This window comes from Drosophila sechellia, unplaced genomic scaffold, assembly GCF_004382195.2.
Source record: "Drosophila sechellia strain sech25 unplaced genomic scaffold, ASM438219v1 U_232, whole genome shotgun sequence".
Lineage (NCBI taxonomy): Eukaryota > Metazoa > Arthropoda > Insecta > Diptera > Drosophilidae > Drosophila > Drosophila sechellia.
The window spans coordinates 13,338-39,204 of record NW_022611174.1 but is presented as its reverse complement, the minus strand read 5'-3'; the positions used below and the strand labels follow the sequence as shown (position 1 = coordinate 39,204).

At 39.1% G+C, this 25,867-nt stretch overlaps 4 non-coding genes and 2 pseudogenes across 4 annotated transcripts; all 6 read right to left on the bottom strand.

Moving 5' to 3' along the window:
* Nucleotides 1-261: 261 nt before the first annotated feature.
* Nucleotides 262-3,007, bottom strand: LOC116802838 (annotated as a pseudogene).
* A 394-nt stretch (nt 3,008-3,401) lies between these two features.
* Nucleotides 3,402-3,580, bottom strand: LOC116802840. Its single transcript, XR_004363176.1, has one exon. It is a non-coding gene; the product is annotated as a 5.8S ribosomal RNA (ribosomal RNA).
* Nucleotides 3,581-4,267: 687 nt separating this feature from the next.
* LOC116802835 lies at nt 4,268-6,262 on the bottom strand. The gene has a single exon (XR_004363173.1). It is a non-coding gene; the product is annotated as a small subunit ribosomal RNA (ribosomal RNA).
* Nucleotides 6,263-11,326: 5,064 nt separating this feature from the next.
* LOC116802837 lies at nt 11,327-20,695 on the bottom strand (annotated as a pseudogene).
* A 394-nt stretch (nt 20,696-21,089) lies between these two features.
* Nucleotides 21,090-21,268, bottom strand: LOC116802839. Its single transcript, XR_004363175.1, has one exon. It is a non-coding gene; the product is annotated as a 5.8S ribosomal RNA (ribosomal RNA).
* Nucleotides 21,269-21,955: 687 nt separating this feature from the next.
* Nucleotides 21,956-23,950, bottom strand: LOC116802842. The gene has a single exon (XR_004363178.1). It is a non-coding gene; the product is annotated as a small subunit ribosomal RNA (ribosomal RNA).
* Nucleotides 23,951-25,867: the final 1,917 nt, after the last annotated feature.

Here is a 25,867-nt window from a genome sequence, read left to right as displayed (position 1 = left end):
GAGCTCCACCTATCGGTAGAGTCTGGTAGCACTAAAACTCTCCCTAGACACAAACTTAGCAGTGACTCCCACAATAGCTTTGTGACAGCTGATCAAAAGCTTACTCGAAAAACTTACTCGTAAGTTCGCCTTCAGCACGTGCTAGTGGAAAATTCCCAACAATTAATTGTTATTACTTCCAAACCGCTTGTTTATAACACACGAAAATTAGCACACGACTTTCGCGGAGCACTAATTCACCGATTTTATTACTTTCCAAACACGGAAAACCAAGTTCTTCGCAATCTGTACACGAGCGCAACGAAACACGTCCGTCGTTAATCCATTCATGCGCGTCACTAATTAGATGACGAGGCATTTGGCTACCTTAAGAGAGTCATAGTTACTCCCGCCGTTGACCCGCGCTTACTTGAATTTCTTCACTTTGACATTCAGAGCACTGGGCAGAAATCACATTGTGTCAACACCCGCTAGGGCCATCACAATGCTTTGTTTTAATTAGACAGTCGGATTCCCCAAGTCCGTGCCAGTTCTGAATTGATTGTTAATTGATAATCGTTATAATTGATAAGAACTAATTGGTTTAACCCAAATAGTATTCTTAAAAATTTTAGCAAGAAAGTTCCACAATTGGCTACGTAACTAAACTATCCGGGGAACAAGTAACTAACATAAATGCTAGAACTCTATTTACCCAGAACGAGCACATAAACCATGTTATTGTTTCCCAATCAAGCCCGACTATCTCAATCTTCAGAGCCAATCCTTATCCCGAAGTTACGGATCTAATTTGCCGACTTCCCTTACCTACATTATTCTATCGACTAGAGACTCTTCACCTTGGAGACCAGCTGCGGATATTGGTACGGCCTGTTGAGAAGTTTGCGTGTCCCCACCATAAATTTTCAAGGTCCGAGGAGAAAATATCGACACAACAGTATATGTCATGCTCTTCTAGCCCATCTACCATATCTCTCTGCGAAAGACTTCCATGGTAGTACGGCTATAAAACAGAAAAGAAAACTCTTCCGATATCTCTCGACGGCTTCTTTATGGTCGTTCCTGTTGCCAGGATGAGCACGAGGCCCATATTTAATAACAAACGGATACTCAACAGGTTACGGAATTGGAACCGTATTCCCTTTCGTTCAAAATTATTCAAGTGTATTATATTCGCTTTGTTTATATAGTTAGGCATTTTTGTTTTACTTGAAAATTTTCGGCTTTCGCCTTGAACTTAGGACCGACTAACTCGTGATCAACCACTGTTCACACGAAACCCTTCTCCACTTCAGTCCTCCAAGGTCTCATTCGATTATTTGCTACTACCACCAAGATCTGTACCAATGGCAGCTCCATGCAGGCTTACGCCAAACACTTCTACGCATACCATTGTACCTTCCTACTCACTAAAGTTTCAAAATTTATATCACAAGTAATATAAATCATCTACTTTAGCGGTAATGTATAGGTATACAACTTAAGCGCCATCCATTTTAAGGGCTAGTTGCTTCGGCAGGTGAGTTGTTACACACTCCTTAGCGGATTTCGACTTCCATGATCACCGTCCTGCTGTTTTAAGCAACCAACGCCTTTCATGGTATCTGCATGAGTTGTTAATTTGGGCACCGTAACATTACGTTTGGTTCATCCCACAGCGCCAGTTCTGCTTACCAAAAGTGGCCCACTGGGCACATTATATCATAACCTTGAACTTCATATCAAGAAAGTTAAGGTTCTTACCCATTTAAAGTTTGAGAATAGGTTAAGATCGTTTCGACCCTAAGGCCTCTAATCATTCGCTTTACCAGATAAGATTATTTTATATAATATTAAAATGCACCAGCTATCCTGAGGGAAACTTCGGAAGGAACCAGCTACTAGATGGTTCGATTGGTCTTTCGCCCCTATACTCAATTCTGACAATCGATTTGCACGTCAGAACTGTTTCGGTCTTCCATCAGGGTTTCCCCTGACTTCAACCTGATCAAGTATAGTTCACCATCTTTCGGGTCACAGCATATATGCTCAAGGTACGTTCCAGTTAGAGGCATAAATAATATAAATATACATTATACATAACTATATAGAACGCCCCGGGATTGTGTTAATTAGCTATAAATAGCTAAAAAACTAATCCCATTATTAGTCAAGTTAATTACGCTATTAGGTTTACATCCCAATAACTTGCACATATGTTAGACTCCTTGGTCCGTGTTTCAAGACGGGTCCCGAAGGTATCCTGAATCTTTCGCATTGTTAATCATACAAGAGCATATAATAAACACAAAAATCAATGATAATTATGCCATTATATAATTCCGAAAAATTAACGCTCTGTAATAATATAAATCTATCAGCACTTTATCAAATTAATAACATTTATTCTGTGTTAAAATGCAAGCAATTTAATTGGAATAAACTATAAGTTATATTTTATGATAAATTTGGGATATGCTAATAGATTACAATGTCCTTATATGGAAAAAATGCACATTATTCTTAATAATATTATTTAAATATTACAATTTTAATGATGAATTTTCCATAACGGATATTCAGGTTCATCGGGCTTAACCTCTAAGCAGTTTCACGTACTGTTTAACTCTCTATTCAGAGTTCTTTTCAACTTTCCCTCACGGTACTTGTTTACTATCGGTCTCATGGTTATATTTAGTTTTAGATGGAGTTTACCACCCACTTAGTGCTGCACTATCAAGCAACACGACTCTTTGGAAACATCATCTAGCAATCATTAACGTTATACGGGCCTGGCACCCTCTATGGGTAAATGGCCTCATTTAAGAAGGACTTAAATCATTAATTTCTCATACTAGAATATTGACGCTCCATACACTGCATCTCACATTTGCCATATAGACAAAGTGACTTAGTGCTGAACTGTTTTCTTTTCGCTCGCCGCTACTAAGAAAATCCTTGTTAGTTTCTTTTCCTCCCCTAATTAATATGCTTAAATTCAGGGGTAGTCCCATATGAGTTGAGGTTGTATATATAACTATATTTTGCCATAAATTCTTTATATATAAATGATAAAACAATCAATTAAATTCGTTATAAATAGTTCCAATAGTTCTTGTAAGCAAAGTCATTTTTATCCATTTAACGAACCAACGAAGAATAATAACAAAACCAAGATTTTTCTTTTTCCGAATCATTAATAAGAGACAATTCTAGATGAAAAATATTTCAATTTTTTATGCTAGACATTTCTCAGTATTATTTGATTGAAAAAGAAAATATTTCTCTTCGTTTTTCACATTCAAATGTGAGATAATGTTTTTCATTTCTTTTTTAATATTATGAATAAAATCATTATTTAATCCAATAATATACCATATGCTTATAAAAAATTTATAAACAACTTAATTAGCATAGTCTTACAACCCTCAACCATATGTAGTCCAAGCAGCACTATAAAATTAATTAAAGTACATAACAGCATGGACTGCGATATGCGTTCAAAATGTCGATGTTCATGTGTCCTGCAGTTCACACGATGACGCACAGTTTGCTGCGTTCTTCATCGACCCATGAGCCGAGTGATCCACCGCTTAGAGTTTTATAATTCAATTTTATATAATGTCAATATTGTTTTTATTGAAAGAAATTAAAAATACACCATTTTACTGGCATATATCAATTCCTTCAATAAATTTATTTTTATACCTAAAATAAATGTTGCGAAATGTCTTAGTTTCATATAAGCATTATGTATCATAATAATCTGGTTATGGTTTGCTATTTTGGGTGACACATACTGCAAAATTTATATAAAACATTAACCTGATGGATGACAGGTACAAACATTGTATATTTTAGGTTGTTGCATTAGCCAACGTATGCTCATAACATAGATGAACAATACATATTCGCAACGCGTGTATATTATGGTCCATATACACACACACTTATTTTGATTACCACACATTCAAAATTATTTTTATTTTAATTCGACTTCTACTTTCGAATTTAGTTTAGTTTCTTCGATTTCCATTTTCGAGAATTTGTTTTTATAGGAAACGCCGTTGTTGTAGTAAGTACTGCCACAAATACGCACAGCAACATTAATAATGTTAAAGTCTTTTTATGAGGTTGCCAAGCCCCACATATAAAATAAAAGCCATCTTCATTTTATTTTGACTTTAACTTTTGATTCCGTGGAATCATTTTGTAATATTTTTATTTTGGTAAATTGTATTTATTTGTATTATAACAAATATTTATTAACGATAAGGATATTATACAATAATGATCCTTCCGCAGGTTCACCTACGGAAACCTTGTTACGACTTTTACTTCCTCTAAATAATCAAGTTCGGTCAACTTTTGCGAAACAACCGTAACACGCAAGGCGTCACAGTGATCACGTCCGGAGACCTCACTAAATAATTCAATCGGTAGTAGCGACGGGCGGTGTGTACAAAGGGCAGGGACGTAATCAATGCGAGTTAATGACTCACACTTACTGGGAATTCCAAGTTCATGTGAACAGTTTCAGTTCACAATCCCAAGCATGAAAGTGGTTCAGCGGTTTACCCGGACCTCTCGGTCTAGGAAATACACGTTGATACTTTCATTGTAGCGCGCGTGCAGCCCAGGACATCTAAGGGCATCACAGACCTGTTATTGCTCAATCTCATTATTGCTAGACGCAATTTGTCCATTTAAGAAGCTAGTGTCCTTATAATGGGACAAACCAACAGGTACGGCTCCACTTACATAAACACATTCAAACACAATAAACATTTTACTGCCACCATGAATGAAGGCTACATAAGCTTCAGCACCATAATCCTGAAGATATCTATTTAATATATTTGAGTCTCGTTCGTTATCGGAATTAACCAGACAAATCACTCCACGAACTAAGAACGGCCATGCACCACCACCCATAGATTCGAGAAAGAGCTATCAATCTGTCTTACACACTTATGTTCGGACCTGGTAAGTTTTCCCGTGTTGAGTCAAATTAAGCCGCAGGCTCCACTCCTGGTGGTGCCCTTCCGTCAATTCCTTTAAGTTTCAGCTTTGCAACCATACTTCCCCCGGAGCCCAAAAGCTTTGGTTTCCCGGGAAGCGACTGAGAGAGCCATAAAAGTAGCTACACCCAATTGCTAGCTGGCATCGTTTATGGTTAGAACTAGGGCGGTATCTGATCGCCTTCGAACCTCTAACTTTCGTTCTTGATTAATGAAAACATCTTTGGCAAATGCTTTCGCTTAAGTTAGTCTTACGACGGTCCAAGAATTTCACCTCTCGCGTCGTAATACTAATGCCCCCAAACTGCTTCTATTAATCATTACCTCTTGATCTGAAAACCAATGAAAGCAGAACAGAGGTCTTATTTCATTATCCCATGCACAGAATATTCAGGCATTTGAAGCCTGCTTTAAGCACTCTAATTTGTTCAAAGTAATAGTACCGGCCCACAATAACACTCGTTTAAGAGCACTAGTGCAGGTTTTTAAATAGGAGGAACATATGAAAAAATACAAGTATTTAATCACATATAAGAACTCCACCGGTAATACGCTTACATACATAAAGGTATAGTACTAACCACAATTGTAAGTTGTACTACCCGTATGAAGCACAAGTTCAACTACGAACGTTTTAACCGCAACAACTTTAATATACGCTATTGGAGCTGGAATTACCGCGGCTGCTGGCACCAGACTTGCCCTCCAATTGGTCCTTGTTAAAGGATTTAAAGTGTACTCATTCCAATTACAGGGCCTCGGATATGAGTCCTGTATTGTTATTTTTCGTCACTACCTCCCCGAGCTGGGAGTGGGTAATTTACGCGCCTGCTGCCTTCCTTAGATGTGGTAGCCGTTTCTCAGGCTCCCTCTCCGGAATCGAACCCTGATTCCCCGTTACCCGTTGCAACCATGGTAGTCCTAGATACTACCATCAAAAGTTGATAGGGCAGACATTTGAAAGATCTGTCGTCGGTACAAGACCATACGATCTGCATGTTATCTAGAGTTCAACCAATATAACGATCTTGCGATCGCTTGGTTTTAGCCTAATAAAAGCACATGTCCCATAAGGTTCATGTTTTAATTGCATGTATTAGCTCTAGAATTACCACAGTTATCCAAGTAACTGTTAACGATCTAAGGAACCATAACTGATATAATGAGCCTTTTGCGGTTTCACTTTTAATTCGTGTGTACTTAGACATGCATGGCTTAATCTTTGAGACAAGCATATAACTACTGGCAGGATCAACCAGAATAATGTTTTTCCTTCATATTCCATTCATATTTTTTGAATCGAAATAAGCAATATAATAGATATATAGATTTTTCACTTTATATAATTCCATGATTTTTATTATATTGAATAAAATTCAATATTTCGCCTTTGGGTAAAATTTTAAATATATAAATATAAGTAAAAAATCTATTCGATTACGGCCATTTTTATATAGCATTCGTAATCCATATTTTCATTTTTAATTTATACTTGTTTTACCAATATAACAAGAATTTCATATAATTATTGTAATATATATGTTTCTATAATTTTATCTTTTTATATATACATATTTCATTATAAAATATCATTTTATTTCCAACATACATAATTATTGTATCCACACATGTACAATTTTTGTTTAACCAATATAAATATTAAGTTAAATCATTTGCATTTTGAAGATAAATTTAAAATTTATCTCTTTTCATATATCTCTCTGGTAATATATAACATAAAACCAAGCGCATATGATAATATTTCCACATTTAATATATAATTTTATATTTCTTTCATAAGAATCCATATTTGTATTATACCGTAACGATATAATAATCCAACTATACGGCAGGTAATAAATTAATATTTGCCTGCCTCCAAAAATTAACGATAATATATGGAAACGATTTGTTATTCTATATATAATAGAAACTTGACTTTTGTTTCAACGATATTATCTAAAAAGCGTATATTCCTATTATCCGCGGAGCCAAGTCCCGTGTTCTATAGAACTGAGAAACAAATTTGTACGGATAATAATATACTTTATTTTATGTAACCAATATAAACATAATCCGAAATAAATATTTCGAATAATGCGGGAGGTCGGCAACCACTGCCTACCTATAGTAGTTTTTGAACCCGCTGTCCTCAAAGCGGGTATTTTCAATTCCGTTTGCCACCCAACATACGGTCTATTCTCTTATATATTAAGAGATTATAGGAACATTTCATTTTTTTTCCATTATTCATATATAATATGATTATTTTTTTTTTATACATATAATAAATATTAATTTTTATATGTTTATTATTTAATTTACTCATATAATTGCCAAATTCATATGAATACATAAGTTTTGAACAATATGAGAGGTCGGCAACCACTGCCTACCTATAGTAGTTTTTGAACCCTCTGTCGTAATTCCGGTCGTTTACACTACTATACCCTCTCACTATAATGGCTTTTCTCTATAATACTAAGAGAATATGGGAATATCTCAGCATTTTTTCCCATATACATATAATAATTAACCATTTTCATATGTATATTATTTAATTTAATCATATAATTGCCAAAATCATATGAATACATAAGTTTTGAACAATATGAGAGGTCGGCAACCACTGCCTACCTATAGTAGTTTTTGAACCCTCTGTCGTAATTCCGGTCGTTTACACTACTATACCCTCTCACTATAATGGATTTTCTCTATAATACTAAGAGAATGTGGGAATATTTCAGCATTTTTTCCCTTATACATATAATAATTAATCATTTTCATATGTATATTATTTAATTTACTCATACAATTGCCAAAATCATATGAATACATAAGTTTTGAACAATATGAGAGGTCGGCAACCACTGCCTACCTATAGTAGTTTTTGAACCCTCTGTCGTAATTCCGGTCGTTTACACTACTATACCCTCTCACTTAAATGGCTTTTCTCTATAATACTAAGAGAATATGGGAATATCTCAGCATTTTTTCCCATATACATATAATAATTAACCATTTTCATATGTATATTATTTAATTTAATCATATAATTGCCAAAATCATATGAATACATAAGTTTTGAACAATATGAGAGGTCGGCAACCACTGCCTACCTATAGTAGTTTTTGAACCCTCTGTCGTAATTCCGGTCGTTTACACTACTATACCCTCTCACTATAATGGATTTTCTCTATAATACTAAGAGAATGTGGGAATATTTCAGCATTTTTTCCCTTATACATATAATAATTAATCATTTTCATATGTATATTATTTAATTTACTCATACAATTGCCAAAATCATATGAATACATAAGTTTTGAACAATATGAGAGGTCGGCAACCACTGCCTACCTATAGTAGTTTTTGAACCCTCTGTCGTAATTCCGGTGGTTTACACTACTATACCCTCTCACTTAAATGGCTTTTCTCTATAATACTAAGAGAATATGGGAATATCTCTGCATTTTTTCCCATATACATATAATAATTAATCATTTTCGTATGTATATTATTTAATTTACTCATACAATTGCCAAAATCATATGAATACATAAGTTTTGAACAATATGAGAGGTCGGCAACCACTGCCTACCTATAGTAGTTTTTGAACCCTCTGTCGTAATTCCGGTCGTTTACACTACTATACCCTCTCACTTAAATGGCTTTTCTCTATAATACTAAGAGAATATGGGAATATCTCTGCATTTTTTCCCATATACATATAATAATTAACCATTTTCATATGTATATTATTTAATTTAATCATATAATTGCCAAAATCATATGAATACATAAGTTTTGAACAATATGAGAGGTCGGCAACCACTGCCTACCTATAGTAGTTTTTGAACCCTCTGTCGTAATTCCGGTCGTTTACACTACTATACCCTCTCACTATAATGGATTTTCTCTATAATACTAAGAGAATGTGGGAATATTTCAGCATTTTTTCCCTTATACATATAATAATTAATCATTTTCATATGTATATTATTTAATTTACTCATATAATTGCCAAATTCATATGAATACATAAGTTTTGAACAATATGAGAGGTCGGCAACCACTGCCTACCTATAGTAGTTTTTGAACCCTCTGTCGTAATTCCGGTCGTTTACACTACTATACCCTCTCACTATAATGGATTTTCTCTATAATACTAAGAGAATGTGGGAATATTTCAGCATTTTTTCCCTTATACATATAATAATTAATCATTTTCATATGTATATTATTTAATTTACTCATACAATTGCCAAAATCATATGAATACATAAGTTTTGAACAATATGAGAGGTCGGCAACCACTGCCTACCTATAGTAGTTTTTGAACCCTCTGTCGTAATTCCGGTCGTTTACACTACTATACCCTCTCACTTAAATGGCTTTTCTCTATAATACTAAGAGAATATGGGAATATCTTAGCATTTTTTCCCATATACATATAATAATTAACCATTTTCATATGTATATTTTTTAATTTACTCATATAATTGCCAAAATCATATAAATACATAAGTTTGAACAATATCAGAGGTCGGCAACGGTCTTTCCTCTATAATACTAAGATAATATGGGAATATTTCATCATTTTTTCCCTTATACATATAATAATTAATCATTTTCATATGTATATTATTTAATTTACTCGTATAATTGTCAAAATCCTATGAACACATAAGAGAATACAATATGAGAGGTCGGCGCAACCATAATATAGTAGTTGATGACGAGGTGTTTGGCAACTTGACACAATCCATTAAAGTCTTTATATTAATTATATGAAAGGGACAATATCATATGCGTCACTAAATTGATGACGAGGTGTTTGGCAACTTGATACAATTCTTTAAAGTCTTTATATCAAAAATTATATGATAGGGACAATATCATATGCGTCACTAAATTGATGACGAGGTGTTTGGCAACTTGACACAATTCATTAGAGTCTGTATATTAATTATATGATAGGGACAATATCATATGCGTCACTAAATTGATGACGAGGTGTTTGGCAACTTGATACAATTCTTTAAAGTCTTTATATCAAAAATTATATAATAAGGACAATATCATATGCGTCACTAAATTGATGACGAGGTGTTTGGCAACTTGACACAATCCATTAAAGTCTTTATATTAATTATATGATAGGGACAATATCATATGCGTCACTAAATTGATGACGAGGTGTTTGGCAACTTGATACAATTCTTTAAAGTCTATATATCAAAAATTATATGATAGGGACAATATCATATGCGTCACTAAATTGATGACGAGGTGTTTGGCAACTTGACACAATTCATTAAAGTCTGTATATTAATTATATGATAGGGACAATATCATATGCGTCACTAAATTGATGACGAGGTGTTTGGCAACTTGATACAATTCTTTAAAGTCTTTATATCAAAAATTATATGATAAGGACAATATCATATGCGTCACTAAATTGATGACGAGGTGTTTGGCAACTTGACACAATCCATTAAAGTCTTTATATTAATTATATGATAGGGACAATATCATATGCGTCACTAAATTGATGACGAGGTGTTTGGCAACTTGATACAATTCTTTAAAGTCTTTATATCAAAAATTATATGATAAGGACAATATCATATGCGTCACTAAATTGATGACGAGGTGTTTGGCAACTTGACACAATTCATTAAAGTCTTTATATTAATTATATGATAGGGACAATATCATATGCGTCACTAAATTGATGACGAGGTGTTTGGCAACTTGACACAATCCATTAAAGTCTTTATATTAATTATATGATAGGGACAATATCATATGCGTCACTAAATTGATGACGAGGTGTTTGGCAACTTGATTCAATTCTTTAAAGTCTTTATATCAAAAATTATATGATAAGGACAATATCATATGCGTCACTAAATTGATGACGAGGTGTTTGGCAACTTGACACAATTCATTAAAGTCTGTATATTAATTATATGATAGGGACAATATCATATGCGTCACTAAATTGATGACGAGGTGTTTGGCAACTTGATACAATTCTTTAAAGTCTTTATATCAAAAATTATATGATAGGGACAATATCATATGCGTCACTAAATTGATGACGAGGTGTTTGGCAACTTGACACAATTCATTAAAGTCTTTATATTAATTATATGATAGGGACAATATCATATGCGTCACTAAATTGATGACGAGGTGTTTGGCAACTTGACACAATCCATTAAAGTCTTTATATTAATTATATGATAGGGACAATATCATATGCGTCACTAAATTGATGACGAGGTGTTTGGCTACAGGAAAAAATCATTTATTTATCGAATCATCAAGCAAAGGATAAGCTTCAGTGGATCGCAGTATGGCAGCTGCTCAACCACTTACAACACCTTGCCTGTTACAAAAGTCGTTTACAATTGATTCTAGGCTTTGTCATTGTATTAAATAATGCTTTTATATGTAACTAGCGCGGCATCAGGTGATCGAAGATCCTCCTAATTTACTATGTTACAAATTACATTGGCATCACATCCATTGTCGTTTATAAAATAAATTATAAACTTTAAATGGTTTAGAAGCCATACAATGCAAATTGCCCCTTATTTATCATTGCAGTCCAGCACGGATACGACCTTAGAGGCGTTCAGGCATAATCCAACGGACGTAGCGTCATACCACTGTTCGCTCGAACAAGTATTGTGCCATTGGTCCGTACCTGCGGTTCCTCTCGTACTACGCAGGAATGCTGTCGCAACAACGTTTTGTCATTAGTAGGGTAAAACTAACCTGTCTCACGACGGTCTAAACCCAGCTCACGTTCCCTTGCATGGGTGAACAATCCAACGCTTGGTGAATTTTGCTTCACAATGATAGGAAGAGCCGACATCGAAGGATCAAAAAGCGACGTCGCTATGAACGCTTGGCCGCCACAAGCCAGTTATCCCTATGGTAACTTTTCTGACACCTCTTGTTAAAAACTCTTTAAACCAAAAGGATCGATAGGCCGAGCTTTTGCTGTCCCTGTGTGTACTGAACACCGAGATCAAGTCAGCATTTGCCCTTTTGCTCTATGTGTGGTTTCTGTCCGCACTGAGCTGGCCTTGGGACACCTCCGTTATTATTTGAGAGATGTACCGCCCCAGTCAAACTCCCTACCTGGCAATGTCCTTGAATTGGATCATACCTGAGTAATTGGAGTTATACCAAATTTTCAAATCAAAAATACATAAATGCATCGTTTTATTAAAGAATTTGTTTGCGATTATATAACAAACTCGTGATACTTTGATCAAGAAGCTTGCATCAAAACCCAATACCATAAGATATAATAAATATATCCGTATAATGGCTAGGAAATGATACACGTTCCATTTAATCAAGTAAGTAAGGAAACAATAAGAGTAGTGGTATTTCATTGACGATACCAAACCGAGGTCTAATATCTCCCACTTATTCTACACCTCTTATGTCTCCTTACACTGCCAGATTAGAGTCAAGCTCAAAAGGGTCTTCTTTCCCCGCTAATTATTCCAAGCCCGTTCCCTTGGCTGTGGTTTCGCTAGATAGTAGATAGGGACAGTGACTTTCGGACCTCTCCGAACTTGTTTTACGTGGCGTGTTCCACACTGAAGGGATTACAACCACGACACCCTGAACACCCACAAGTGGTGCATGTATCAACATGGTGCATGAGTCTGGATACGCCAGACAAACGTCCCGGACTGGAAGCTATAGCTATGTACATAGCGACCACCCCGGTAGCAATTCGAGTACTTGCTTGCCGGGCAAGCACTCCCCCTTGCTGAGGAGCGAGATCTACCTAAAATCTCTACTGATCTCTGGGTCACAGCACCCGAGTTTTGCGCAACTAGCACCGTAACTCAAACGTCGAACACGAAGGCTCTACCCGCGATATGGGTATCAACCACAGCCACCACGATACTCCCACCAGGGGGCCTACCTCAATGTGCTGTCTTGGAGCAGCACAACCCGTGGTACCGAAAGAGAGGCTCGGTGGGCCTCCTCCTTTTGCTCCGACAAGCATGGTTAGAGGAACCAGTCGCTATATTAGTCGCCTCTTACGACAAGCAATAGCGGGCTGTGGAAGTATTCTCGCCCGCTAACCACACGGCGAAGTTTTGGGCTAAATACCCCTCCTCCTACGGAACACCTCGTCCGCAAACGCTGCCAGCCGTTGAATCCTCTGCTGATCTTCCAGGATTCTATTGAAGGTCCAGTTTTCGCCAAGGCGCTGCACTCCAAGTCCATCGAGGTTTCGCAAATCTGCATATAGAGGACAAGCGCACAATATGTGCATCCAGTCCTCATATGGATCACCACAAGCGCAAGCAGTGGTATCGCTGAGGGCTCTCCCTTGCAAAAATGCGTTAAACGACCCGTGACCTGTCAGCAGGAAAGACGTCCTCATCGAGAATCCAAAGCTTGGATCTCGATAGGCGAGAGTGACGTATGGGATGAACTTGTGCGTCACCCGTCCTGGTTCGCTGTCGTCATCCCATCTGTTTTGCCAATTCTGCAGCAAGCACTCCTCTAGGCGAGTCTTCCTCTGCTTCCAGCTTAGACACGTAGTGTCCTCGCCGTATAGCCAGTCGTTCTCCTCCAGCGGGTATCCACGCTTCAGCTTGTACTTGACCGCTAAAAACTTAGCAGCCAAGTCAAGCGGGGGAGCTCCGCCAAGTACCTGCAGTGCCACTGTGGACACTGTTCGGCATACCGAAAGGCATCCAAGCAGGATTAGCCTCTGGCAGGAGGCTAGTCGTCTCCGGGCGGCTACCTGTTCGGCGGTGTCATACCATACCGGGGCACCAAACAGCACACAAGGTGCCATGAGTCCGTCATATATGGTCCGCCTGGCTCGAGGACTGAAGCCCCAGTCGGCTCGAAGCACACGCGCCAATGCTCCAACGACTCCGGTCATCCGCTGGCGAAGCGAAGCTATGTGCGTGAGGAATTTCATTCCTTCACTGACCGTGATGCCAAGGTACCGACAGCTACGCACATACGGAAGGTTCGCTCCAGCAAACCTCACCGTAGGCGCACGTCTCAAGGCACCTTTCAGCAGCATTATTACCGTCTTGCTGGTCGAGACGGTAACGCCAACTTCCGCTCCCCACGCTTCTACGATGGACATCAGCTCTGCACCTTTTTCCTCTAGCTCAGCTCGGGAATTTCCCTCGACGAGAAGCAGCAAGTCATCCGCGTATGCACTCAGCTGGCAATACGGCTGGAGACGCTGAAGCAGTACATCCATCAGTATGTCCCAGATAAATGGGCCACTGATTGACCCCTGCGGGCAGCCTCTAGTTACCGGTACATCCACAGTACCGGAACTGCTTCGGATCACTGCTCTTCGGCCGGAGAAAAAGCTCTGCCACAAGCCCATCTCCCGGCATCCCAAGTCGGCTAGTCGGCGGAGTGCAGCACTCCATTCGACGTTGTCGAATGCTCCTTTGAAGTCCACGAATGTGCCGAGCACGTATTGCGCCGGGCTGGCACAAACACTGCTCTTCACGTGCCTCCAAGCATCCTCCACACATCGTCCTTGGCGAAATCCAAATTGCCATCTGCAGCCTTCCGGAAGAACTTCTCTCACACGATTCACCATGATGGCCTCGAGCACCTTACCAAAGACTGGTAGCAAGCATATTCCTCTATATGAGGAGGGCTCACATTTGTCCTTATCTGGCCCTTTGAGCAGCGAGACAACTCGTGGGCACTTCCACTCAGCGGGAAAGTATCCTAATCGGATGCATCGGGAAAACAACGATGCAAGGTGCTCGGGTATGGCGCGCCAGACTGCCTTGCAGATAGTGCCATTAATGCCGTCCAAGCCGGGAGAGCGCCTGCTCTTCAACCGGGCAACACATGCATCAACCTCGAATACTTCGAGGGCCGGTGGGACTTCCTCCGCGATGGCAGTCGGTGCTTCGGACTCCGCAACTGGGAAGAAATTGCGGAGGAGCACTCGTGCACAGTCACCCCAATCGGTGATCATCTCGCCATTCACGCGGAGGCACCCAATCTCCGTGCACTTCCTGCGGCCTCGGCAAATCTTATAGACGCGCCCCCATGGGTCGTCGGCATGATCTCCCACGAAGCGTTTCCACTCATCCATTTTCGCCCTCCAAATGAGCTTCTTGTAGTTGGCTGAGGCCCGCCTCAGGTCGACCAATACACGCTCTATTGCGGCATCATCATCATGACGCCTTCCATTTTGAAGTAGGCGACGAAGTCTCCGGACTTCGCGCCTTGCATCACAGAGGTCGGCAGTCCACCAACGTGCTCTCCTGCTGGGCAATCGGATGGACTTTCTTCCCAGCGCAATATCACATACATTATGTACTATACTGCGCAGGGTCGAAACTTGCTGGTCCAACGGCGACTCTGAGAAGTTTTCCGGAAGTTCGGCTGCTCTACTCACCATTTCCTCCTTGAACAATCGCCAACGTGCATTGGAGAAGTTCCAGGACGGCACAGGAGCTATGCTCTCAACTGCGCGCGCGGTAGTTGGTTCGGCCACAACAGTAATGATGTTGTGGTCACTCAATTCCCACTCGTCCACTCTCCACTCATATGTGGCCCACATAGATGCTGCCTCATTGACGATTGTCACGTCGATATCGCTTGTAGCTCTGTAATTATCGAACGTGTACACCTCTGTTGACTGGTTTAGGGCGGCGACTCTTGCCTCCAGCATCCACTCTGACAGCAGCTCACCCCGTCTGTAGTTAGCTTGCCCCTCGGCATGACGAGAGAGTTTGCTAAGCCACATGGGGGACACTGCATTCGCGTCGAGGCCCAGGATTGCGGGGGTTCTGCTGGCCTGCAGCAGGACCGCATCCATGTACCGGATGTACGGTTCCAGAGGTGCATCATACTGGCAGTATGCGGCGCAAAGGAAGATTGAGCCAAAACTCCCTTTCACGACCAGACATACGCCATAATCTGTGGTGAGGGTCTCCACTGGCATACAGATGGCTTCCTGGTGATCCACTAGGATGGCTGCCTTCCCTCGCCGATCGATGAAAATTCTCATTCCTTCAGGCAGCACATCCATTCCGTCCCCGCCGAGATACGGCTCCTGCACCAGCGCGAACATAGACTCCGATCTCCTGAGTCGGACTCCGAGCTCGATGGTCGCAGCTCGGCCTCGGCCACAGTTCGCTTGGATGAAGCTAAACATTAGTGTCTAGCTTGCACCCTCGCCAGCAACGCCCCGTATATCGGGCAAACGCTCGAGAGCATGTAATGCCCCGAGGGTTGCCCTCTGTGGCGGCAGTTCCGGCAGTCCACCGGGTTTTGGCACTTTGCCGCAGTGTGGCCTTGTTGCCCGCACTGGCGACAGACACTATCCTTCTGCCGGCATTCGCTGACCTTGTGGTCGAAACCCACACATCTGTGGCAGGCGTATGTGCGGACCTGTGACCGGCATCGGAATGAGAACCACTTGATGTAGACACGACCTACATCAAGCTTCGCCATCGCCCGGTCGTCAACCTCCAGCGTCACATTTACTGTGGCGCCGTCAGCTACCGACCACGCCTTGGTCACCAGGTGCACTGACTTCTTAAACTGGGCCAGATTCATTTCGCTGTCGAAGTTGTTTTCGTGGAGCTCCTTCATAAACTCCTCAGGGCCGATAGCTGTGTCGACGTCATATACGACGACCTTCGGCTTCTCGGCCGCATTCCGTGCCACATTTAGGCCAACCTCGGCGAATCTTTTTGAAGCGACCACCTTCTGCAGCTCTCCCACCGAAGGAGTGCGAATGATCGCACCACCACCTCGACGGAGCTCACGGACCTCGTGTACTCTGACTCCGAGAGAGGGTGCAACCATCGTTCGCACCTTTTCCGCTATGTCTTTCCCCGATAGCGCAGGGTCGTCGCACTTCACCACCGCTGACCACGTCTCGCGGACCTTGGTAGTCCGCGGGGCAGCGATGGGTGCAACCTGCTGCATCTGGGGAGCATTGGCGGCCGTATTTTTCAACAGATTCAACGACGGCGGCGGCGGTGGCGGCATAGCAAGCCGCGTCTCCAGCTCTCCGCACCGGAGCATTAGCGCCAACACCAGCTCATCGTAGCGGCTGATAGCATATGAGAGCTCTTCCGTGTCCACTTCTCCTAGTCTGCGGAAGCTGCTTCTCACCATGCGCTGTGTGGCCGACAGCTCTGCCATCATGGCTGCTTGCCCAGCACGGGCGGCAGCGGTGGCGGCAGTGGCAGTGGTGGCAACAATTTTAGCAGCAGTGAAAACGGCGGAGGCAGCAGTGTGGTCGGCAGCAGGGGCAGCAGTAGGATCAGCAGCGGTGGCAGCAGCGTGGGGGGGGCAGCATCAATGGCAGCGTTCTCCGTAGCCGCCCGGGCGTCCTCCAGCGACGAAAACGGCTCCTCCAGTACCCCAACGGGTTCTGGCACTCCATTCGATGCCAGGGCAACCAATTTCGCCTGCGTTGGCGCCGAGCTCTTAGATGCCAGATGGCTTCTGCGCCTGCCTCGTCTGGACTTCATCGAGGCACTACTTCCGCTCAAGGCACTCGCGCTGCTGTCGCTCTCCATCGGCATAAATACGATGGTGGCTCCACCTACCGTCGACGCCAGCAACCGTATGCTCGTTTACTCGCTGACAAAAGGTAGTTGCTCTGGAACTCGAGCTCCACCTATCGGTAGAGTCTGGTAGCACTAAAACTCTCCCTAGACACAAACCTTAGCAGTGACTCCCACCAATAAGCTTTGTGACAGCTGATCAAAAAGCTTACTCGAAAAACTTACTCGTAAGTTCGCCTTCAGCACGTGCTAAGTGGAAAATTCCCAACAATTAATTGTTAATTACTTCCAAACCGCTTGTTTATAACACACGAAAATTAGCACACGACTTTCGCGGAGCACTAATTCACCGATTTTATTACTTTCCAAACACGGAAAACCAAGTTCTTCGCAATCTGTACACGAGCGCAACGAAAACACGTCCGTCGTTAATCCATTCATGCGCGTCACTAATTAGATGACGAGGCATTTGGCTACCTTAAGAGAGTCATAGTTACTCCCGCCGTTGACCCGCGCTTACTTGAATTTCTTCACTTTGACATTCAGAGCACTGGGCAGAAATCACATTGTGTCAACACCCGCTAGGGCCATCACAATGCTTTGTTTTAATTAGACAGTCGGATTCCCCAAGTCCGTGCCAGTTCTGAATTGATTGTTAATTGATAATCGTTATAATTGATAAGAACTAATTGGTTTAACCCAAATAGTATTCTTAAAAATTTTAGCAAGAAAGTTCCACAATTGGCTACGTAACTAAACTATCCGGGGAACAAGTAACTAACATAAATGCTAGAAACTCTATTTACCCAGAACGAGCACATAAACCATGTTATTGTTTCCCAATCAAGCCCGACTATCTCAATCTTCAGAGCCAATCCTTATCCCGAAGTTACGGATCTAATTTGCCGACTTCCCTTACCTACATTATTCTATCGACTAGAGACTCTTCACCTTGGAGACCAGCTGCGGATATTGGTACGGCCTGTTGAGAAGTTTGCGTGTCCCCACCATAAATTTTCAAGGTCCGAGGAGAAAATATCGACACAACAGTATATGTCATGCTCTTCTAGCCCATCTACCATATCTCTCTGCGAAAGACTTCCATGGTAGTACGGCTATAAAACAGAAAAGAAAACTCTTCCGATATCTCTCGACGGCTTCTTTATGGTCGTTCCTGTTGCCAGGATGAGCACGAGGCCCATATTTAATAACAAACGGATACTCAACAGGTTACGGAATTGGAACCGTATTCCCTTTCGTTCAAAATTATTCAAGTGTATTATATTCGCTTTGTTTATATAGTTAGGCATTTTTGTTTTACTTGAAAATTTTCGGCTTTCGCCTTGAACTTAGGACCGACTAACTCGTGATCAACCACTGTTCACACGAAACCCTTCTCCACTTCAGTCCTCCAAGGTCTCATTCGATTATTTGCTACTACCACCAAGATCTGTACCAATGGCAGCTCCATGCAGGCTTACGCCAAACACTTCTACGCATACCATTGTACCTTCCTACTCACTAAAGTTTCAAAATTTATATCACAAGTAATATAAATCATCTACTTTAGCGGTAATGTATAGGTATACAACTTAAGCGCCATCCATTTTAAGGGCTAGTTGCTTCGGCAGGTGAGTTGTTACACACTCCTTAGCGGATTTCGACTTCCATGATCACCGTCCTGCTGTTTTAAGCAACCAACGCCTTTCATGGTATCTGCATGAGTTGTTAATTTGGGCACCGTAACATTACGTTTGGTTCATCCCACAGCGCCAGTTCTGCTTACCAAAAGTGGCCCACTGGGCACATTATATCATAACCTTGAACTTCATATCAAGAAAGTTAAGGTTCTTACCCATTTAAAGTTTGAGAATAGGTTAAGATCGTTTCGACCCTAAGGCCTCTAATCATTCGCTTTACCAGATAAGATTATTTTATATAATATTAAAATGCACCAGCTATCCTGAGGGAAACTTCGGAAGGAACCAGCTACTAGATGGTTCGATTGGTCTTTCGCCCCTATACTCAATTCTGACAATCGATTTGCACGTCAGAACTGTTTCGGTCTTCCATCAGGGTTTCCCCTGACTTCAACCTGATCAAGTATAGTTCACCATCTTTCGGGTCACAGCATATATGCTCAAGGTACGTTCCAGTTAGAGGCATAAATAATATAAATATACATTATACATAACTATATAGAACGCCCCGGGATTGTGTTAATTAGCTATAAATAGCTAAAAAACTAATCCCATTATTAGTCAAGTTAATTACGCTATTAGGTTTACATCCCAATAACTTGCACATATGTTAGACTCCTTGGTCCGTGTTTCAAGACGGGTCCCGAAGGTATCCTGAATCTTTCGCATTGTTAATCATACAAGAGCATATAATAAACACAAAAATCAATGATAATTATGCCATTATATAATTCCGAAAAATTAACGCTCTGTAATAATATAAATCTATCAGCACTTTATCAAATTAATAACATTTATTCTGTGTTAAAATGCAAGCAATTTAATTGGAATAAACTATAAGTTATATTTTATGATAAATTTGGGATATGCTAATAGATTACAATGTCCTTATATGGAAAAAATGCACATTATTCTTAATAATATTATTTAAATATTACAATTTTAATGATGAATTTTCCATAACGGATATTCAGGTTCATCGGGCTTAACCTCTAAGCAGTTTCACGTACTGTTTAACTCTCTATTCAGAGTTCTTTTCAACTTTCCCTCACGGTACTTGTTTACTATCGGTCTCATGGTTATATTTAGTTTTAGATGGAGTTTACCACCCACTTAGTGCTGCACTATCAAGCAACACGACTCTTTGGAAACATCATCTAGCAATCATTAACGTTATACGGGCCTGGCACCCTCTATGGGTAAATGGCCTCATTTAAGAAGGACTTAAATCATTAATTTCTCATACTAGAATATTGACGCTCCATACACTGCATCTCACATTTGCCATATAGACAAAGTGACTTAGTGCTGAACTGTTTTCTTTTCGCTCGCCGCTACTAAGAAAATCCTTGTTAGTTTCTTTTCCTCCCCTAATTAATATGCTTAAATTCAGGGGGTAGTCCCATATGAGTTGAGGTTGTATATATAACTATATTTTGCCATAAATTCTTTATATATAAATGATAAAACAATCAATTAAATTCGTTATAAATAGTTCCAATAGTTCTTGTAAGCAAAGTCATTTTTATCCATTTAACGAACCAACGAAGAATAATAACAAAACCAAGATTTTTCTTTTTCCGAATCATTAATAAGAGACAATTCTAGATGAAAAATATTTCAATTTTTTATGCTAGACATTTCTCAGTATTATTTGATTGAAAAAGAAAATATTTCTCTTCGTTTTTCACATTCAAATGTGAGATAATGTTTTTCATTTCTTTTTTAATATTATGAATAAAATCATTATTTAATCCAATAATATACCATATGCTTATAAAAAATTTATAAACAACTTAATTAGCATAGTCTTACAACCCTCAACCATATGTAGTCCAAGCAGCACTATAAAATTAATTAAAGTACATAACAGCATGGACTGCGATATGCGTTCAAAATGTCGATGTTCATGTGTCCTGCAGTTCACACGATGACGCACAGTTTGCTGCGTTCTTCATCGACCCATGAGCCGAGTGATCCACCGCTTAGAGTTTTATAATTCAATTTTATATAATGTCAATATTGTTTTTATTGAAAGAAATTAAAAATACACCATTTTACTGGCATATATCAATTCCTTCAATAAATTTATTTTTATACCTAAAATAAATGTTGCGAAATGTCTTAGTTTCATATAAGCATTATGTATCATAATAATCTGGTTATGGTTTGCTATTTTGGGTGACACATACTGCAAAATTTATATAAAACATTAACCTGATGGATGACAGGTACAAACATTGTATATTTTAGGTTGTTGCATTAGCCAACGTATGCTCATAACATAGATGAACAATACATATTCGCAACGCGTGTATATTATGGTCCATATACACACACACTTATTTTGATTACCACACATTCAAAATTATTTTTATTTTAATTCGACTTCTACTTTCGAATTTAGTTTAGTTTCTTCGATTTCCATTTTCGAGAATTTGTTTTTATAGGAAACGCCGTTGTTGTAGTAAGTACTGCCACAAATACGCACAGCAACATTAATAATGTTAAAGTCTTTTTATGAGGTTGCCAAGCCCCACATATAAAATAAAAGCCATCTTCATTTTATTTTGACTTTAACTTTTGATTCCGTGGAATCATTTTGTAATATTTTTATTTTGGTAAATTGTATTTATTTGTATTATAACAAATATTTATTAACGATAAGGATATTATACAATAATGATCCTTCCGCAGGTTCACCTACGGAAACCTTGTTACGACTTTTACTTCCTCTAAATAATCAAGTTCGGTCAACTTTTGCGAAACAACCGTAACACGCAAGGCGTCACAGTGATCACGTCCGGAGACCTCACTAAATAATTCAATCGGTAGTAGCGACGGGCGGTGTGTACAAAGGGCAGGGACGTAATCAATGCGAGTTAATGACTCACACTTACTGGGAATTCCAAGTTCATGTGAACAGTTTCAGTTCACAATCCCAAGCATGAAAGTGGTTCAGCGGTTTACCCGGACCTCTCGGTCTAGGAAATACACGTTGATACTTTCATTGTAGCGCGCGTGCAGCCCAGGACATCTAAGGGCATCACAGACCTGTTATTGCTCAATCTCATTATTGCTAGACGCAATTTGTCCATTTAAGAAGCTAGTGTCCTTATAATGGGACAAACCAACAGGTACGGCTCCACTTACATAAACACATTCAAACACAATAAACATTTTACTGCCACCATGAATGAAGGCTACATAAGCTTCAGCACCATAATCCTGAAGATATCTATTTAATATATTTGAGTCTCGTTCGTTATCGGAATTAACCAGACAAATCACTCCACGAACTAAGAACGGCCATGCACCACCACCCATAGATTCGAGAAAGAGCTATCAATCTGTCTTACACACTTATGTTCGGACCTGGTAAGTTTTCCCGTGTTGAGTCAAATTAAGCCGCAGGCTCCACTCCTGGTGGTGCCCTTCCGTCAATTCCTTTAAGTTTCAGCTTTGCAACCATACTTCCCCCGGAGCCCAAAAGCTTTGGTTTCCCGGGAAGCGACTGAGAGAGCCATAAAAGTAGCTACACCCAATTGCTAGCTGGCATCGTTTATGGTTAGAACTAGGGCGGTATCTGATCGCCTTCGAACCTCTAACTTTCGTTCTTGATTAATGAAAACATCTTTGGCAAATGCTTTCGCTTAAGTTAGTCTTACGACGGTCCAAGAATTTCACCTCTCGCGTCGTAATACTAATGCCCCCAAACTGCTTCTATTAATCATTACCTCTTGATCTGAAAACCAATGAAAGCAGAACAGAGGTCTTATTTCATTATCCCATGCACAGAATATTCAGGCATTTGAAGCCTGCTTTAAGCACTCTAATTTGTTCAAAGTAATAGTACCGGCCCACAATAACACTCGTTTAAGAGCACTAGTGCAGGTTTTTAAATAGGAGGAACATATGAAAAAATACAAGTATTTAATCACATATAAGAACTCCACCGGTAATACGCTTACATACATAAAGGTATAGTACTAACCACAATTGTAAGTTGTACTACCCGTATGAAGCACAAGTTCAACTACGAACGTTTTAACCGCAACAACTTTAATATACGCTATTGGAGCTGGAATTACCGCGGCTGCTGGCACCAGACTTGCCCTCCAATTGGTCCTTGTTAAAGGATTTAAAGTGTACTCATTCCAATTACAGGGCCTCGGATATGAGTCCTGTATTGTTATTTTTCGTCACTACCTCCCCGAGCTGGGAGTGGGTAATTTACGCGCCTGCTGCCTTCCTTAGATGTGGTAGCCGTTTCTCAGGCTCCCTCTCCGGAATCGAACCCTGATTCCCCGTTACCCGTTGCAACCATGGTAGTCCTAGATACTACCATCAAAAGTTGATAGGGCAGACATTTGAAAGATCTGTCGTCGGTACAAGACCATACGATCTGCATGTTATCTAGAGTTCAACCAATATAACGATCTTGCGATCGCTTGGTTTTAGCCTAATAAAAGCACATGTCCCATAAGGTTCATGTTTTAATTGCATGTATTAGCTCTAGAATTACCACAGTTATCCAAGTAACTGTTAACGATCTAAGGAACCATAACTGATATAATGAGCCTTTTGCGGTTTCACTTTTAATTCGTGTGTACTTAGACATGCATGGCTTAATCTTTGAGACAAGCATATAACTACTGGCAGGATCAACCAGAATAATGTTTTTCCTTCATATTCCATTCATATTTTTTGAATCGAAATAAGCAATATAATAGATATATAGATTTTTCACTTTATATAATTCCATGATTTTTATTATATTGAATAAAATTCAATATTTCGCCTTTGGGTAAAATTTTAAATATATAAATATAAGTAAAAAATCTATTCGATTACGGCCATTTTTATATAGCATTCGTAATCCATATTTTCATTTTTAATTTATACTTGTTTTACCAATATAACAAGAATTTCATATAATTATTGTAATATATATGTTTCTATAATTTTATCTTTTTATATATACATATTTCATTATAAAATATCATTTTATTTCCAACATACATAATTATTGTATCCACACATGTACAATTTTTGTTTAACCAATATAAATATTAAGTTAAATCATTTGCATTTTGAAGATAAATTTAAAATTTATCTCTTTTCATATATCTCTCTGGTAATATATAACATAAAACCAAGCGCATATGATAATATTTCCACATTTAATATATAATTTTATATTTCTTTCATAAGAATCCATATTTGTATTATACCGTAACGATATAATAATCCAACTATACGGCAGGTAATAAATTAATATTTGCCTGCCTCCAAAAATTAACGATAATATATGGAAACGATTTGTTATTCTATATATAATAGAAACTTGACTTTTGTTTCAACGATATTATCTAAAAAGCGTATATTCCTATTATCCGCGGAGCCAAGTCCCGTGTTCTATAGAACTGAGAAACAAATTTGTACGGATAATAATATACTTTATTTTATGTAACCAATATAAACATAATCCGAAATAAATATTTCGAATAATGCGGGAGGTCGGCAACCACTGCCTACCTATAGTAGTTTTTGAACCCGCTGTCCTCAAAGCGGGTATTTTCAATTCCGTTTGCCACCCAACATACGGTCTATTCTCTTATATATTAAGAGATTATAGGAACATTTCATTTTTTTTCCATTATTCATATATAATATGATTATTTTTTTTTTTATACATATAATAAATATTAATTTTTATATGTTTATTATTTAATTTACTCATATAATTGCCAAATTCATATGAATACATAAGTTTTGAACAATATGAGAGGTCGGCAACCACTGCCTACCTATAGTAGTTTTTGAACCCTCTGTCGTAATTCCGGTCGTTTACACTACTATACCCTCTCACTATAATGGCTTTTCTCTATAATACTAAGAGAATATGGGAATATCTCAGCATTTTTTCCCATATACATATAATAATTAACCATTTTCATATGTATATTATTTAATTTAATCATATAATTGCCAAAATCATATGAATACATAAGTTTTGAACAATATGAGAGGTCGGCAACCACTGCCTACCTATAGTAGTTTTTGAACCCTCTGTCGTAATTCCGGTCGTTTACACTACTATACCCTCTCACTATAATGGATTTTCTCTATAATACTAAGAGAATGTGGGAATATTTCAGCATTTTTTCCCTTATACATATAATAATTAATCATTTTCATATGTATATTATTTAATTTACTCATACAATTGCCAAAATCATATGAATACATAAGTTTTGAACAATATGAGAGGTCGGCAACCACTGCCTACCTATAGTAGTTTTTGAACCCTCTGTCGTAATTCCGGTCGTTTACACTACTATACCCTCTCACTTAAATGGCTTTTCTCTATAATACTAAGAGAATATGGGAATATCTCAGCATTTTTTCCCATATACATATAATAATTAACCATTTTCATATGTATATTATTTAATTTAATCATATAATTGCCAAAATCATATGAATACATAAGTTTTGAACAATATGAGAGGTCGGCAACCACTGCCTACCTATAGTAGTTTTTGAACCCTCTGTCGTAATTCCGGTCGTTTACACTACTATACCCTCT